The following is a 17778-nucleotide window of genomic DNA, read 5'->3' as shown; positions in this document are numbered from 1 at the left end:
AATATGCTGTTTATAAAATTACATGCAATTTTACTTTGAGATCTTCATAAAATCTTGAGGGAAAAATCCATTTTTAAAGAAAAACAACTCTGGGTGGTGCTTGCAAATTCAGAAGGCAGCTAGGAGCTCTGCCAATGACAACTGTAAGTAATAACATGGTATTAAATTTTATTTTCCATTTTTAAGAGTGAATTTTTTTAAAAAAAAACCATCAGGTATGTGGAGTTATATTTCTAACAGACATTCTGAAAGAAAAGTTAATAGTTTTATTTATCTTATGTTGGTATGAAAAACAAGACCTTCAAGGGTAAGATTTCTGTTTCACTGAGAGATGGGATCTCTGTGGACAGAAGCCTTAGGAATGGAATGCCATATACTTTAGGTTTTAGCTATTTCCAAAGGTTTTTGTTCTTTTTTTTCATCAGGATGATTAGGAGGCCAAAATTATCTTCTAACACTGACAATCTGTTCTCACTTGAAGGTTCTTCTGTAACTTTGAATGATGTAGCAGATTTCTATATTGAAAATCCATCACTCTTCCTTCCCTTGGTGTTGAGCTGACCAGCCACCTCACTCTGGAAACCTATTTGGATCAGGAATCTCACTGCTACTCAGTGAACTAGGTTCCAATTCATAGAAATTCTGAAGCAATTGAAACAAGCAACTCTTCCCTTAGAAATGCTTAGTTTACAAAATCAATATAAAGTCATCAAAAATAGTGATTCACCTGCCATGACCATAATCCAGGTTTCTCGGTCCCAATATCCTTGGCACTTTGGGTCAGAGGCCTTTAAACAAGCTTTCCCTTCTCCTTTAACTCCTACTTTCTCCTTTTACTCTCCTTGTTTAGTTTTTAAAGTTTGTTGTAGTTTAGGTCAAATGATTACTATAAATTTGGTTTTCTGTGGTTTTGATGAGAAAACTTATCTGTATCTTCAGCACTACCAAAGTGCCCAGATCTTCTACCTCTGTCCTTGGGTCACCTCCAGGCCACCCCTTCTGGCCTTTTTTGAATCCTCTTCCACTGCTTGATCATATCAGTAAGGGTTTGTCTTCATCTCATACTATTTATTCCCTTTAGTTATAAAACACAGATGAATAAGTTTTGCTTTTATTCCCTGTACTAGTGTGCACTGTCCATCTAAGTTTCAATAAAGTTCCATATTATAGATGAATAGTATTCCATTGTGTGCATATTACTTTTTTATCCATTTATCTGTCATTGGATCTTGATTTTTAGTAGACAACTTTAGTTGTAGGAGACAACTTGGCATATTACACAAGATGATCATTTTATCCTGTTAAGTATCTCACTCAGTGATAGTAAAGAACATTTACTTTGTAGAGCCACCACTGCCATCCATTTTTCAGAACTTCTCCATCTTTTCAAATTCTGCACCTCTGTTTTCCCACAGTACATAAAAGTACCTTTATGTTTAAAATATCAAGGTATTCAAATCCCTGAAGTAAAGGTGAATTGTGTATGTGTTTGTATATGTGCTTGTGGTGGGGGGTGTATATGTGTGTGCAAAAACAATTTCATTAGTCATAATGGCAGATTTTCCTTCTTCTGTGAGACTTCTGTGGAAGTTCGTTGTTTTTGAGCCCCACCTGGCAGTAATCATGGATTATGATTGGCTTCACACTCAGGAATATTCTTCTGGAGATACTCAAGGGACTATATGAAGTACAAGGGATGCAAGACAAGTGCCCTACCCACTGTATTATCACTATGGCCCTGAGTCTTCTTGAACTTTAGACCTAGCTCACCATCATAGCATCTGATTTATATTCTGCACACATCTATCAAATATGGTACATAGTGGACAGATTCTAGGAAGCTCTTCAGATACAAGAAGAATTGATCACATTTAGGTTCTTGTAAGAACTGAAAAAGATAATGACTACAAAGTGCTGGCTTAGCATTCTGTGGAGTTCAAACTGTGCTATGATTTTAGCACCATGACTGATATTTGGTTAAAAGCTCATTTTAGTTTAGTTCATTGAGGTAAAAATAGCAGACATTGGATCACACTGTCTCCTTTCCATAACAGTATCTCCAAATTAGAATGAAATTAGAACTACATCGATCTGGGTTTTGTTTTCACACTCAAGGATCAGAAGGCAAAATCAACAGCAGACATAGAATGCAATTCAGATGTGTGCTGGGTCACTCTCAGCCAGGATATTGGATGCTCTTGGATCTAGAGAGATTTCTGTGGTTCTGCAGGCTTGAGAACCTTCTCTATCAGGGGAGAGAAGTCTCAGCCTCAAACTTGGAGTTTCTCTTCTCCATTCTTTACATATTATTTTCCTATTGCCATTTAGTTTAAATAATTATATATGGACAATTTTTAAATGTAAACACTGTGGTTACAAGGTTGTTCTTAATACAGTTAGTTTTATTTTTCACAGATCAAATTTTTCATGATTGAGTTACAGTTAAACAATGTACAATTACCTTCCTCATTGCACATTTCCTGCACCATGTCTTCAGTTTCCCTCTCACTTCCCTAATGTCCTCTCCCCTTCCTATCTCTGGAGCATACAGTTTTCTTTTCTCCATATCTTTCTCTCTTTTTCTTTTTTCCTATTAGGCAATTTGGTTTGCAGTATAGTGAATATTTTCCACCACCAATGTCCCAGTTTCCCGCCCACTCACCATCCCCTGCCTGCTTTCTCTCTCTTTTTTTTGGGGGGGGTCACACTGGGCAGCGCTCAGGGATTACTCCTGGCTCTATGCTCAGAAATTGCCCCTGGCAGGCAAGGGGGGGACCATATGGAATGCTGGGATTCGAACCACCATCTTTCTGCATGAAAGGCAAACGCCTTACCTCCATGCTATCTCTCCGGTCCCCTCTTTCTTTTGTTTTAACTTTGATTTGTATTATTGCTAATGAAGGGATACCAGGCATATAACTTTATCCCTTTTCAGCGTCCAATTCTTGTCCAGAGTGATCAGTTCCAAACATAACTGTCACCATCGACCATTCATTTCCCTAACTGTATTCACTATTCTTTGAGGTAAGCTTTCTACCATATACTGGCCCTCCTGATCCTCATCTCTATTGTCTATGACTATTATTACATACTATCTATTATTTTTATTATACTCCACAAATGAGTAAGATTACTCTAGGTCTCTCCCTCTCCCTCTGACTAATTTCACTCAGCATAATAATTTCAATATCCATTCATGTATAAGCACATTTTATGACTTTATTTTTCTTTTCTTTTTTTATAATATTTTTTTATTTAAACACCTTGGTTACAAACATGATTGTGGTTGAGTTTCAGTCATATAAGATGACACCCCCCAAGCAAGTAGAAGCAAAGATAAATAAATGGGACTATTAAACCAAGAAACTTCTGTACCTACAAAAAAACAATGTCTAGGACACAAAGACTATCTATGGAATGGGAGAAACTATTCATCCAATACCCATCAGATAAGAGTTTAGTATCTAAGAAATACAAGAAAATGATAGAATTTAGCAAAAAAAAATATTCTAGCCACATACAAAAATTGGGAAGAGAAATATATAGGCAATATTTTATCTGACATTAGATTTCAAGGATTTAAATTATGCATCACCCAACTTAAGTACAAATATAACATTAGGGAATTCTTAGCCTTGATGTCCTCCTCTATAAAATGTAAATAATCATGATTTCTGTCTAATATAATTATTGTAAGGGATAAAGAGGAACCAAATGCACTTGCTTGGAATATTTTGCCATCTTTTTTTATCCAGGGGAATATAGGACTCTCTGCAGGCAACATAGATCAAAATAAAGAAAAACTCAGATGTCTCAAAAAATGAGCAAATAAAGCAAAGAAAAACAAGTAATAGACTTTAGAGATAGTACAAAGTTTAAGGTGCTTTCATAGAATAGAGCGGTAGCCTCAGTTTGAATATCAGCAATCCCCTGAGTAATGCCAAGCATGGCCCCTGAACACAGAGAGTGTGGCAGCTGATAATTGCCAGGTATGGGCACAACAGGAAGGAAGGAAGGAAGGAAGGAAGGAAGGAAGGAAGGAAGGAAGGAAGGAAGAAAGGAAGGAAGGAAGAAAGGAAGGAAGGAAGGAAGGAAGGAAGGAAGGAAGGAAGGAAGGAAGGAAGGAAGGAAGGAAGGGAGGGAGGGAGGGGGAGGGGGTGGGAGGAAGAAAGAAAGGAAGGAAGGAAGGGAGGAAGGAAGGGAGGGAGAGAGGGAGGAGAGGGGAGGGAGGGGAAAAGGAGGAAAGGGGAGGGAGGGGAAGGGGAAGAGAGGAAGGGAGGGGAGGGAGAGGGGAGGGGAGGCAGGGGAGGGAGGGAGGGAAGGGAGGGAAGAGAAGGGAGGATGGGAAGGGTGGGAAGGGTGGGAAGGAAGGGAATAAGGAAGGGTGGGAAGGAGGGAGGGAGGAAGGGAGGAAGGGAGGAAGGGAAGAAGTCAGTAGCCAATAATTATTTATTAGGCATTTAGACACTAGGACTTGTGATGCTTTTGCCAACATCTTCATATACTCTATGGACTAGTAGTTATTATCCCATAACTTTTTTTGGCAGAGCGGAAAACAAAGACAGAGAAGTTTGATCATTGTAATATTTTTTTAGGTTTTAAATGTTAGCCAATGAGACTTAGTATAGTAATGGTAAGTACTATAATGACCCGCATAACACATGGCACAATACTTATTCGAACATTCATATTTGTGTTTTAAAAGAAGTCTATTCTGTTAGAAGGTGAGATTAATTTTAGTTAATCATACAAACTATAAAATCAAAATATTTGACCAAAACTAAAGCCAAATGCCTAAATAAAATTAGTGGATTTTTTACTTTGGAATTTGGTTATTACAAATTCCTAATTCTAGATTAGGTTATTACAAGTTCCTAATTTGGTTATGACAAATTCCCTATTTCCAAATTTGTTTATTACAAATATCTAAATATTGTGATTTTTCTGGTGATTTTTTTTTACCTTTGCTTATTTGGTTATTACATTTATAAAGCTTTAGCTTCAGGCTTGTTCATGGCTTAGGTTGAAGACCTGAGTAATATTGACATAAATTTATTATTGGAGGTACCTTCACATTTTGAATAAAGGAAACTGGTTAAAAATGAAAAGTCTACTGTTTGAGAGAAGCAAATTATATTTTACCTGATTGCTTACTGCTTTCCAAATTCTTGACATGTTTTAAATGTAAAAAACTGTTCTAAGGAAAAGTTGGGTAGGGGGTGAGAACCCCTGAAAACTCAACAATATATGATCTGCGTCATTTGTTTTTCTAAATTGTTGTTTCTTGCCAGTGTCAATAAACTGTGCTAAGTAGTTTAGCATGTTTGGTTGGCTGCACCTTCACATAAAATAAACAACACATCCAGCATTCTCTCCACCACTGATGCCAATCAATGCTGTGTAATTACCCCATATAACTCTTAATGAGAGAATAACGAAAGTTACCTTGTAGAGGAATAAAAAAACAACATGTTTTTCTATGGCCTGGACTCACGACTAACTTGCCAATTGCTGTGTAAGAATTTTATATGTTGGATGCCTTAAATTCCAATCCCACATTCCAGAAGACCATTTTCAGACCTGAATTTATCTTATCTGAAATGCCAGTTGGTGATTATTACTTTTACCCTATAGGACAGTGTCTGCTAAAATTCAGGAGGTAATCAAGAATAGTATTAACTTTGGAAGCAAATATGGACTGGTGAATTAAGACAAGATGTTTGCATTAAGTGCTTACAGGAATAAGGTGCTATATGTAGTAACTCATTAACAATGTTAGACTGAGGTATTTACATAAATTTTCATTGGAATATCGAGGTACTTGTAGTTTTAAATTACGCAATTAAGTCTTAAGAACAACAGACTATACATTGTGAGCTATACATATGTCAAAGTTTGTCAGGGGACTGAAAGGTCCAAGTCGTTTTTCGAAGAATGGAATCTAGTATCAAAGGGAAAGAGTTGTTCCTTGGGCGTGCTTGAAGAGAAAAAATATGAACAGAAGAAATCTCTTTATATAGTGCCTTTGAATTTATCTTAAAATTTTTTCAGGAATATTACAAAAGTGTATTACTTTTGCTGTGCAAGAATACTGGATTTTAATATTGATGAAAAAAGGGAGGAAATATTTAATAAGTGCTTTTGTAATACCAAGTTCATGGTGTACTTCCAAGTTGGATAAAACAAGAAGAATTCTCTTTACTAAGAAAGGGATAGGTCTTTTGGAAGAGGCCAATCAACCTAGAGTCCTTCAGCTCGGCATGGACATCAAAGTTTTTTGGGAGGATCACAAGAGAGGATTCTACTTCCATATATTTGGCCAGATTTTTGGTTCCTGGTTAAAAAGATTGAGCAACAAATGCCTGTCTTGAATTTTATTAAAAGTGAGTATTCCAAGCATATTTGGAGAGGAGTGGATGGAGTCCGTTGATTAGACTATTAGTATAGATATTGTTTGGAGAACTTTCAGCCCTTGTCTTACTGGAAAATTCTGTTTTTCTATTTCTCTCTGACCATGGTGTTCTCTTCCTGAAGTATTCTTGAAGATCATCTAGCTCTCCATAAAACAGCTAATACAGGAGAAAACAATCCCATAGTCTCACGAATATTTGTTAAAATAGTCTGAAAAAAAAAAAACCAGTAGAGGCTGCTGAATTGTTTCTCAGCATAGAACAAGGAGTGAATACTACTAGAAATGGCCCCCAAAACAAGTGTCATCAACAATAATAACAAAAAACCAGTACCATTTCTCTGTATTTTTTGTCTCCTCCTCTTTTTAAACATGATTAGACGTGATGTCAATTATAAAGAAAAAAGTAATTATAAGTATGCATTTATTAAATAAATTAGTGGATAAAAATGACTTCCCAAGACAATCTTAATGAAATACCTGCTAAGAGTTTCTAAGGAAGTTTAGGCATCCTATCTTTTCCTAAGGAATCTGAGGGGATCCATCCATTTTGCCTGTGGTTTAGCTAAAATGAGAAATAATAGCCTTTTGGCCTAATGCCTTTGCTTAACTGTTGCGAAGCACAGACTTTTGTTGTTCAGCCTTGCATGAGTCTTCCAGATTTTCATCTGGGGAAAATGCAAGGTCTTTTTCTCTGGCCTTGGGCAGTGTAACCCCAGGCAAGGCAATCAGTGCTGATGGTTTTCCTGGCAGCCCTGAAACTAGCCCTACCTAGGCCAGCAACCTCAGAAACATCATTTCCCAGTCTTTTTCAGCTACCACACAAGTCTTGCTCGTTTGGAGGGCATTTGCTTGATTGGTCAAGCAATTAGTTTTTTCTTCCACTTTTATAAAAATAAATTAAAAATTACATAAAAGGTAAAGATGAGAATCAAATTAAATATATAAGACGTTTTGTGATAGATTTACTAATCTTATTTTCTTTCTTCTCTTTATGTATTTTACTGAGCTCTTTGCAAGTGTATTATGACATCATGACATATCCTAAGCATCAGGATGCAAACATAGCATGATTAACATTCATCCTTTAATTACTGAGCCCCTCGGATAAACAAGTATGAAGTCCTCTAAGAGTTTTCCCTATTGATGGTTGGAGTGATAGTACAAAGAGTGTTTTGCTTTATTGGTTTGCTTTACTAGGGAGATTGAACTCAGGGCCTTACACATGCTTAGTTTGAGCTTTACCTAATGAGCCATTTTTTCCCACCTTTTTATTTTCTTTTTATGTATTTTAAAATACATTAAAAGAAATCTGTCAAACTATTTTCCAAAGTTCTGTATTACTTTGCATTTGTATAAGCAATGCATTTGCATTCTATTTTCTCATACACATTCTCATGAAAACTTTATAAAAGTTTCTTTCTTTAACATCCTTTCTTTCCTTATTCCTTCCTTCATTCCTTTCATTTTTCTCTTTTGGACATACTCTCTTTTTGTCTTATGAAAGTTATACAGTAAATTTCACATGGTCTTCTCTCATGACTAGTGATATTAAGCATCTTTTCATAATTGTAGATAGAGATTTGTATATTTTCGTAGGTAAAGAATCTGTTTAGGGGCCGGAGAGATAGCATGGAGGTAAGGCATTTGCTTTTCATGCAGGAGGTCATTGGTTCGAATCTCGATGTCCCATATGGTTCCCCCCCCCCCCCCCCCCCCCCCCCCCCGTGCCTGCCAGCAGCAATTTCTGAGCCTGGAGCCAGGAAAAAACCCTGAGCACTGCCGGGTGTGACCCCCTCAAAAAACCCACACACACAAAAAAGAATCTGTTTAAACATTTGTCCGGTATTTAAAAACTAGATTGTTTTCCCTTATAATTACTGGTATTCGAGAATTATTTTTATATTGTGGTAACTTATCCCAAAAATTTATCCTATCCTCTAGATAGGTCAGAGGAGACTGCAGTGGAATTGTTTACCATTCCTACTCCTCATTATTATTATTAAGAAATCAACCCCCTACTGACTTTTCTCTATGTGGATTTTCTGTATATGTAATCTATGTTCTCATTTGCACACCCTCACCTTCCTCTTATGTATATTCATGATTTCATTAAAATTACTAGAATATTCATGAGCTGTTACATCACCCCTAGTTTTGTTGGCCTGAAACCAGACCCCCCACTTCCTCTCTTCCAAGTTTGCTCTTCAGCCTGTGCTGGTTAGACATGCTTTCCAACAAAGGTTTTCATGCCAATAACACTCTTCTAGGCTGTTGTTTCTGTGCTTTTTTGAGTGACACTATCAATACTAAGATTTTTAAAAAGTTTCTATATAAGAAGAACTTTTGATACAAATAGCAATTAGAAGCCTGGAATTTAGCGTGTCATCTGAATTGGCTCCACCATGAGCAGAAAAAGGATACTAGACAGGATTAAAGTAAAAGAATATAGCTATTTTCTGCCTAATTAAGAATTCTATTAATGACAGGGAAAGGAATAACAGTGTTATAATATACACATGCGGATGGCCCCCAAAGTGTCCCAGAAAAATATTATTTATTGATATCCACTAGCAGTAATTTCAGCTCCTACATGGGTAAAATAGTTTAGTTTTAGATGATTCGTATCTAAGTTCCCTTTTTTAAGGTCTATATTGGCCCCTAATAAATACCTTCAAGACCTGTGATGGTGTACAAAATGAAGAGACCATCAAGAGTCTCAAAAAGAACAAAGAAGGGCCCGGAGAGATAGCACAGCGGTGTTTGCCTTGCAAGCAGCCGATTCAGGACCAAAGGTGGTTGGTTCGAATCCCGGTGTCCCATATGGTTCCCCGTGCCTGCCAGGAGCTATTTCTAAGCAGACAGCCAGGAATAACCCCTGAGCATAGCCGGGGGTGGCCCAAAAACCAAAAAAAAAAAAAAAAAAAAGAACAAAGAAAAATTGAGCAGATGAGGTTCTGACCTGGTGATTAGAGTTAAGGGATAAGCAGGACCTGCAGAGGTATGGGGAGAAGGCAGAGAAGTGCTACAAAGAGAAAAGTCAGTCAACAGATCACCTAGGGCTTCCAGTATGAATCTCGTGTCTCAGAAACCTGATCTTCAGCTTTGTAGGTTCTCATGTCCCATATAGCTAGGCTTCAGGGCTCCATCTCTAGCTCTCTATCTTTCTTGATAGTGGGGGTAGACTGGAACACATCTGGCAGCGCTCAGGGACGACTCCTGGTTCTGCTTTCAGGGATAACCGTTTGTGGTTTCAGGAAATTAACAGTGAGATAAGCCACATGCAAGGCAAGATTTTTTTTTCTGATAAAAAATTAGTCACTATGAAATTAAAAGGTTATTCATGTTTGGGTTTTGGGCATACAATGTTTCAACACCAATCCCAGGCCAACTGGCATTCTCTGGATTTCAAAATGCAGCTGTGATTAGACCACCAGCATGGTGTCATTTGTTTGAGTAGGCCCTACCCAGGAACCAGAGCTGCTGTTTCCATCAGGCAAGGTTTGCACATGTACCTCCAAAAAAGGAGGATTCGGGCCAGGAATGAGCAAATACTGAGAAATTTGTATCCACTGAAAGCAGTGGACAGCCTCTCCTATCATGAGACACCATCTTCCAAATAACGACTGGTATCTTATTTGCAAACAGATAAATTTGAGGCTGAAATTATTCTTGTCACAGAGTTCTGTCACAAAACCTTCTTATGTGATTAGTGGATAAAAATTTCAGGATAACCAAAAGCGTATTTCTTTGACTTCTGTAGAAACTCCATGTCTATTAACTTGATTCCCACTTTCCTTGATAGCCATTTTCACACTTGTCAATTCATGGTTATCAACTGCTTTTGATGTAAAGTCAGCCCTTTGGGCTACTCCCAATACATTTGGTGATCTGAGGTTGTTAAGGGAATGGGTGTGACATCATGGTACTCTGGCGATGGGCAAGGTATAGATGCAGTAAGCATAGTAAGTATAGAACAATAATATTGACACTATTTTAAAAACAACACAAATAAAATTTGAAAATAAAATCAAGTAGATAAAATTGGGCCAGGAAAAGAGCTAAATAGACTGAGCACAGGTGTGGCATGGCAGAGGTCCTGGTTGTCTCTGCTACCACAGTTCTTCCTGCAGTGACTCATTAAGCACTGGAGGTGTGACCCTAAATCAACAAAACATAAACAAAGTGTGAGAAAACCCTAGGTCCAGACTGTTATTTCTTCCCTTCTCTTGGGAGTGACTGTTGTCTCCCCTTGAAATTAAGAGATAGACTGCCGTGTCAGGACTCCCTGGCTTGCCTCAGCTTCTTGCAGCCTTCCTCTGCACATCTGTCTATGAGAACACAATCCTTCTGCCACCATTTGGAATTTCCAGCCATGCAAGAGGTCCCTATTCTTTTCTTTCTGTGCACTAGCTCCTGTTAGGACTGTCTCCTTTTCAGGAAGCCCTCAGGTGTGAACCACACTGGCTTTGGACAAAGAGGGATGTTGTGAGGCCATCCTGTGTCTGGAGTGGTCCTTCCTCTGTGGTTTTGCTCTCAGCAATTTCTGAACCATGATCTGAAAACTATTACAGTGAGGTAAGATCTGAGAAAAGAGACACATTTCTATGCTTCCTCTTATGCAAATTGTGCTGTTTGAGTGTTAGTTTTTATCTCTCACTCTATTTAATGTATAGGCCAAACTTTATTCTAAGTGTATACACATGGCATATACACATAGAACATCAGCATTTCCTAGGCTGTGGGAGCGAGTAAGGAGCACACTAGCTTCTATACACACCTCTGGTGTTTGTTAAGGTTTTTATTCAGTCTGTAGATCTGCAATCATCTGTAAGCATGTTTACTTTAAACTTCACTTGGACTATGCTCCTGGTCTCTGGTATTGCTTATTCTTTTACATTCATCCTATGAATGTGAGTGTGTGAGTATGTGTGTGTACCTTCAAGAGCAATTCATCCCTCTAGCTCAAAACCATAAACTTCATAACTTGATGTAAGGAGTCTGCAACTCATTTCCTTGGAGGCTTTGGAATGGATGTGAGCTTTTGATTGCTCATGGAACTGATTTTTTTTTTGTACAAATTTACAGAAAGAGGGAGTTTCTTCAGTTTTCTTTAAGCCAGTGGGTAGAAATTTTCTCCTTTTCTCTCCACAGCAAGGCCACTGATTCAGGTGTCTGAGTTCTATTTGGCTATATAGGGAGGCTATGGCACAATCATTTAGCTTTCTTCTAAATACTGAAATGCTGTTAGGTCCAAAGTCAAAGGACAATACCACACAATTTACATAAAGCAAAGCAAGGTTTTTTTCCATCAACCAATAAGCTACAAACTGATCAGGGCCACATCCCACAGGAGGTGACCTCCCCCCCTCCCGTCACAAGCCAGGTTATAGAGGGCTTGAAGTAGGAAGTTTTGACCTCTAAGTTGATTGACTGTGGTTTAGGGTGTTTCTAGGATGTTTCATCATTTTCTTCTATGACTAAATGTCTGGGGAGGTTTATAGGGCCTTGCTGTCTACATAATTATTGTTGGGATAGAAACTTTGCCCTTAAATGGAAACTTAGCCTTGTTAGCCTTAAATGGAAACTTAACTTGGGGTCAACAAAATGGAGTCTCTTCTTTCTAGGCTTTGCAATGCTAGCTGTATCTCAGACCATTTTGGGCATGTTTAACAGTTTCTCACTATGGAAAAAGGTAACTGTTCACCAGGTAGTTCACAGTTCATTTATTTTCAATCATTTCTTTCCCTTTTCAGTGGATTGGGCGGGCCTCCCAAGCAGTGTTTAGGAAGTCTGGAGGCCTCAGGGCAATTCTTAGTCAGCAGAGCTAATGGGTTCAATGCAAGGTCCCAAATATCAAGATTTGAATAACATATAGATAAGTTAACCTGATTCTAGGCATTTGTTCAAAGAACACAAACAGTAATTTAAAGATATTTGTAGCCATCTACATAATAATATGACTCATAATAGTCAAGATATAAAAACCTAAGTGTCTATGAAAGATGGATAAAGAAGAAACTACTCAGGTACAAGACAGATGAAACCCTGCAATTTGTGACAAAAATGAAACTAATGGGTTTTATGACAAGTTAAATTTGTCAGAGAAAGAGAAATAATGGTGGAGGGGGCAGAAAAGAAATTGAAATAGTGTATGCTATCTTTCATCTGTGGTTAAAACAAAGAAACAAAACAAACAAATGAACTAAATTAAAAGCAACTTTTAGAAGATAAGAGCAAATTAGTGGTTCCCAGAAGGGAATGTGGATGCAGTTACGTGAGGTTAATGGGGTTAACTTTGGTAGTAAATGGGAACTAGAATTCAGGGACTTATATGAGATAGTATATGAAAATGCTAATTTAAATAGATGTATAAATGAATACTAATCAATAATGCTATATACAAATGCTGCTTTAACAAAAATAAATGACAAATAAAACAATTATTACTATTGCTTGGGGAGAAGTCAAACATTACTACTTCCCTCCTGGAAATCTTTCTTCAGTACGTCCATAGTGAGGCCAAGAAGCTGTGTTGTTCACTCGCTCTCTTTTGACCTGCCAGTCAGTCAAGTTGGGGCTGATAAAGTAGACAGAGGATAGAGAGTATTTGAGAAAATTAATTTTAATGAATTAATGAGAGAAAAATTAATATTAAAAGATAGTATTATTGATAACTTATTAAATAAAGATAAATTAATATAAGGCATTTTAATAGTACTTAATGCTAATGGTAGGGATTCTCGATGAATTTGGAAGGATATCTATTAGATATCTTTTACAAAAGAATGGTAAGATTTAAAGTAATTTTATTATTTAAAATAAAAGCTAGGCTTTGAAGTTGGAGCAATGAATGAAACTTTAATGATTAAACTAGAGATACCTGAGCTCAATTTTCAGTATCTCATGATCCCTTAAGCACTGCTAAGAATGACCTACTGAGCACAGTACAGGAAGTAGTTCTTGATCATTTGTGTACTACCAAGGTTAACCCAAAGTAAGAACAAAACAAAAACTGCAAAACAGAGGAAAGAGAGATAATACAGTGGGGAAGAATTTACCTTGCACATAATGGACCAGGCTTCCATCTCAGCACCACACATGATCTCCTGAGCACCGCCAAAGGTGATCCTTGAAAACTTAGCAAAGAGAAAGTCATGAACACTGCTAGGTGTGACCCCATTAAAAAAAAAAAAGCATATAACTAACTCCTCAAAAATTGGACATCTCTGGGGCCAGACTGATAGCACAGAGATAGGGCATTTTTGCCTTGCACACAGCCAATCCAGGATGGACAGTGGTTTGAATCACGGTATTGCATATGGTCCCCCAAGCCAGAAGCAATTTCTGAGCACAGAGCTAGGAGTGACTCCAAAACAAAACAAAACAAACAAACATAAAAGGACATTTCCTAAAGGATCCCAAACTATCTTTTAGTTGATTCTTCAAAAATTTTTGTTTCAAGAGTCATAACTTACTCTTTCAAATTTTATAATTATATAAACATGCTCTGGCTAAGTTTCCTTCAAATGAGAAAAAACAAACACGTGGGCATCTTTATGCTGAAGCGACATTTGCTTCCAGTAGCATCACCTAATTTTCTCATTCTCTTATTATCTTCTCTGCATCCCCACCTCCAAAATGGTTAATAAAATTTAACATTCACTGAGCTACTTGGTTCATTAATATAGGCATGATTTTTTTTTGAGGTAACTACTTGTGTCCCCATTTACAAATCAGGAAATTGATAATCAGCAATTATATATAATTGTATAAGCAAGGCCCTGTTATTTCCTGCATTCATTGCTTCCTTCAGTAACTCTATTATACTTTATTGCTTTGCATAAACTTTGTACAACTCTTAAAAAAACACCAAAAATTCCTATAAGTCTGCTAATAACAAAGAGCAATCACAAATATTTTGTCAACTTGACTAAATAAAGAAGATATCCTTTTTGATTTGTTTTGTTTTGTTTTGGGGCCACACCCAGTGACGATCAGGGGTTACTCCTGGCTATGTGTTCAGAAATTGCTCCTGGAGTGGGGGATCATATAGGACACTGAGAGATAAGAACCTCAGTCAGTCCTAGGTTAGCACATGCAAGGCAGATGCCCTACCGATTGTGCCATAGCTCTGGCCCCAAGGAGGTATTTTTTTTTTTAATAATAACCATTGGAGCCAGAGAGATAGCACAGCAGTAAGGCATTTGCCTTGTATGCAGAAAGACTGTGGTTTGAATCCTGGCATCCCATACGGTCCCCTGAACATGCCAGGGTGATTTCTGGGCATAGAGCCAGGAGTAGCCCCTGAGTGCTGTCGGGTGTGACCCCGAAACCGATATATAGATAGATAGATAGATAGATAGATAGATAGATAGATAGATAGATAGATAGATATAGATAGATAGATAGATATAGAAAACATCTTTGTTTTTGAGTTTCTTTTATTCCACAGTGATAGGAAAATATTTCAAATACAGACTCCAACTGGATCACAAAAATCCTCTCTGGTTGTCAACAAATTTTAAGTTAAGAGATACAGGTCATGAAACTCAGGGTATTTGTCTAATGTGATGTCTCCATGGAGCAGTTTGCTGGTATTTGTAACTGAAAAAATATTTCAGGTCATCTGACCAAAATGCTAAAGGATTGGTCTGGAAGAACTTTTAGAAACATATAACTTTATATAGTCATGATAGAGAAAATGGGTTCTGTTGTCTCTGGGTCTTTCTACGATGCTTGGCCCACCAGGCTAAGTCACCTACCTGCTTGAAAACTAGTTTCAATAATTCACAGATGAGGAGAAAAGACAGATGCAAGCCACTATGTAGGTACCCCTCCTCTTCCCTGGTCCCCTGGCTATAGGCCATGTGCTAACACTTGGATGTTTGTTTTACAATATTATTTGACAAGTGGAATTTTTGTGTCAAAATTTTAGCTGAAGCCAAGAAACTGTCAAAAAATTAGCATGAGGAAAGGAGGAGAGAGTCTGCATTGGGAATCCAACAGTAGACTTAGGTGAATGGCATCAAGTTTTAACCATACCACCCTGCAAGGAAATTAGCTCAGCTGCCAAACCTAGGAAGATTTTGGACATGCATTTTTGTTTGGTGATGTTTCTACCTCTACTGTCTAGAAACTCATACTGTGAAAAATGAAGTCGTTTTCCTGAAAGGCAAATTAGTTTAAAAATTGTTTTCTTTTTTATTTTATTTAAACAACTTTATTACATACATGATTTTGTTTGGGTTTCAGTCATGTAAAGAACACCACCCATCTCCAGTGCAACATTCCCATCACCAATGTCCCAAATATCCCTCCTCCTCACCCAACCCCCGCCTGTACTCTAGACAGGCTTTCTAGTTCCCTCATACATTCTCATTATTAGGATAGTTCAAAACGTAGTTATTTCTCTAACTAAACTCATCCCTGTTTGTGGTGAGCTTCATGAGGTGAGCTGTAACTTCCAGCTCTTTTCTCTTTTGTGTCTGAAAGTTATTATTGCAAGAATGTCTTTCCTTTTTTAAACCCATAGATGAGTGAGACCATTCTGTGTCTTTCTCTCTCTCTCTCTGACTTATTTCACTCAGCATAATAGATTCCATGTACATCCATGTATAGGAAAATTTCATGACTTCATCTCTCCTGACAGCTGCATAATATTCCATTGTGTATATGTACCACAGTTTCTTTAGCCATTCGTCTGTTGAAGGGCATCTTGGTTGTTTCCAGAGTCTTGCTATGGTAAATAGTGCTGCAATGAATATAGGTGTAAGGAAGAGATTTTTGTATTGTATTTTTGTGTTCCTAGGGTATATTCCTAGGAGTGGTATAGCTGGGTCGTATGGGAGCTCAATTTCCAGTTTTTGGAGGAATCTCCATATTGCTTTACATTAAGGTTGAACTAGATGGCATTCCCACCAGCAGTGGATAAGAGTTTCTTTCTCTCCACATCCCCGCCAACACTGCTTGTTCTCATTCTTTGTGATGTGTGCCAATCTCTGGGGTGTGAGGTGGTACCTCATAGTTGTTTTGATATGCATCTCCCTGATGATTAGTGATGTGGAGCATTTTTTCATGTGTCTTTTGGCCATATGTATTTCTTCTTTGTCAAAATGTCTGTCCATTTCTTCTCCCCATTTTTTGATGGTATTAGATGTTTTTTTTCTTGTAAATTTCTGTCAGTGCCTTGTATATTTTAGAGATTAGCCCCTTGTTTGATAAAAATTTGTTTTCAAAACACTCTGGAGTCACATGTTAATTCACTGTTCTTTGTTCTGAGATCTGATATGATGATGTGTAGGCATCATTACATATCAATACACATTAAGTGTATTATTGGAAACTCTGACTGTATGAACTAACAAGGAGATTCCTGGTCTTCCTTGCAATTTTCAAAATGTTCTAATTTCTATAGAGATAAACCCTTCTAAACTAAGATGATCTTTCCAAACTATCCTCCTAAAGATAAGTTGATCTTTAAAGGTATTTTATCTATTGACTTAAAAAATACATACAAACACACAAAAAAATAAACCCTATCCAAGATTATTAGAGTTTTCTACTAACTCCTTAAGATCACTTTTCTTTATTATTATTTTTTATATTTGATTAATTCCTTCCTTAACTATAATCTTTTTTTTTTGAATTGGGGAGAAAGGAAGAGTTTGAATGCTTAAGTTCTCCCCAATTCTGTGTGCTGCTTCCCATATTAAGAGCATGTGTGCATTACTTCATAAACTCTCAGATGACACATCTTTTGATTCAAAGAAGAAAAATAATTAGTTATGTAAGGTTATTTCTACTGCAAGACAAAATATCTTTGCATAAAAACTACATTCATGGAAGCCCACCCAGCCTGGCTCAGGAACCATCATCCATTAGACCTAACCAAATTCAGGCAAGAAGCACAGCTGTGGACATCATGTCAAGTGCCGAGTGTTATGAGTAACTCACTATAAAACATGACAAGTAAATTTCTTCTCTACATTTCATCTCTCTCTGTAGAATAAAGAAATAAAGACCTTCAGGTGTGAAATCATTCCCTAGAGAAAAAAGATCCTCGAGTAAGATCCAAAATCATGTGAGCAGAGAGTTGCAATGACCAGGTGATCTGTGGTTTAAAATATCTAAACTGAATAGGTTGATAATTAGCCAAGGAAAGTACATAGCATCTCCTTCAGTTGGTAAGTGGGTCATTTATTTAATGAATTATGGAGCAAACTAGATATAAATGATATAAATCAAAGAGCACTCAACTGAGCCCTTGTATTAAGTTGATAAGGTGGGAAAACACTGAGACTAATTTAGGGGACATCATACCAGGCTGTTTCCTCTTTCCTATGTGAAATAGAGAATGTGCTTTCTTA

The sequence above is a fragment of the Suncus etruscus genome, chromosome 3, assembly GCF_024139225.1.
Source record: "Suncus etruscus isolate mSunEtr1 chromosome 3, mSunEtr1.pri.cur, whole genome shotgun sequence".
NCBI classification, from domain to species: domain Eukaryota; kingdom Metazoa; phylum Chordata; class Mammalia; order Eulipotyphla; family Soricidae; genus Suncus; species Suncus etruscus.
This window is presented reverse-complemented; position numbering follows the sequence as displayed.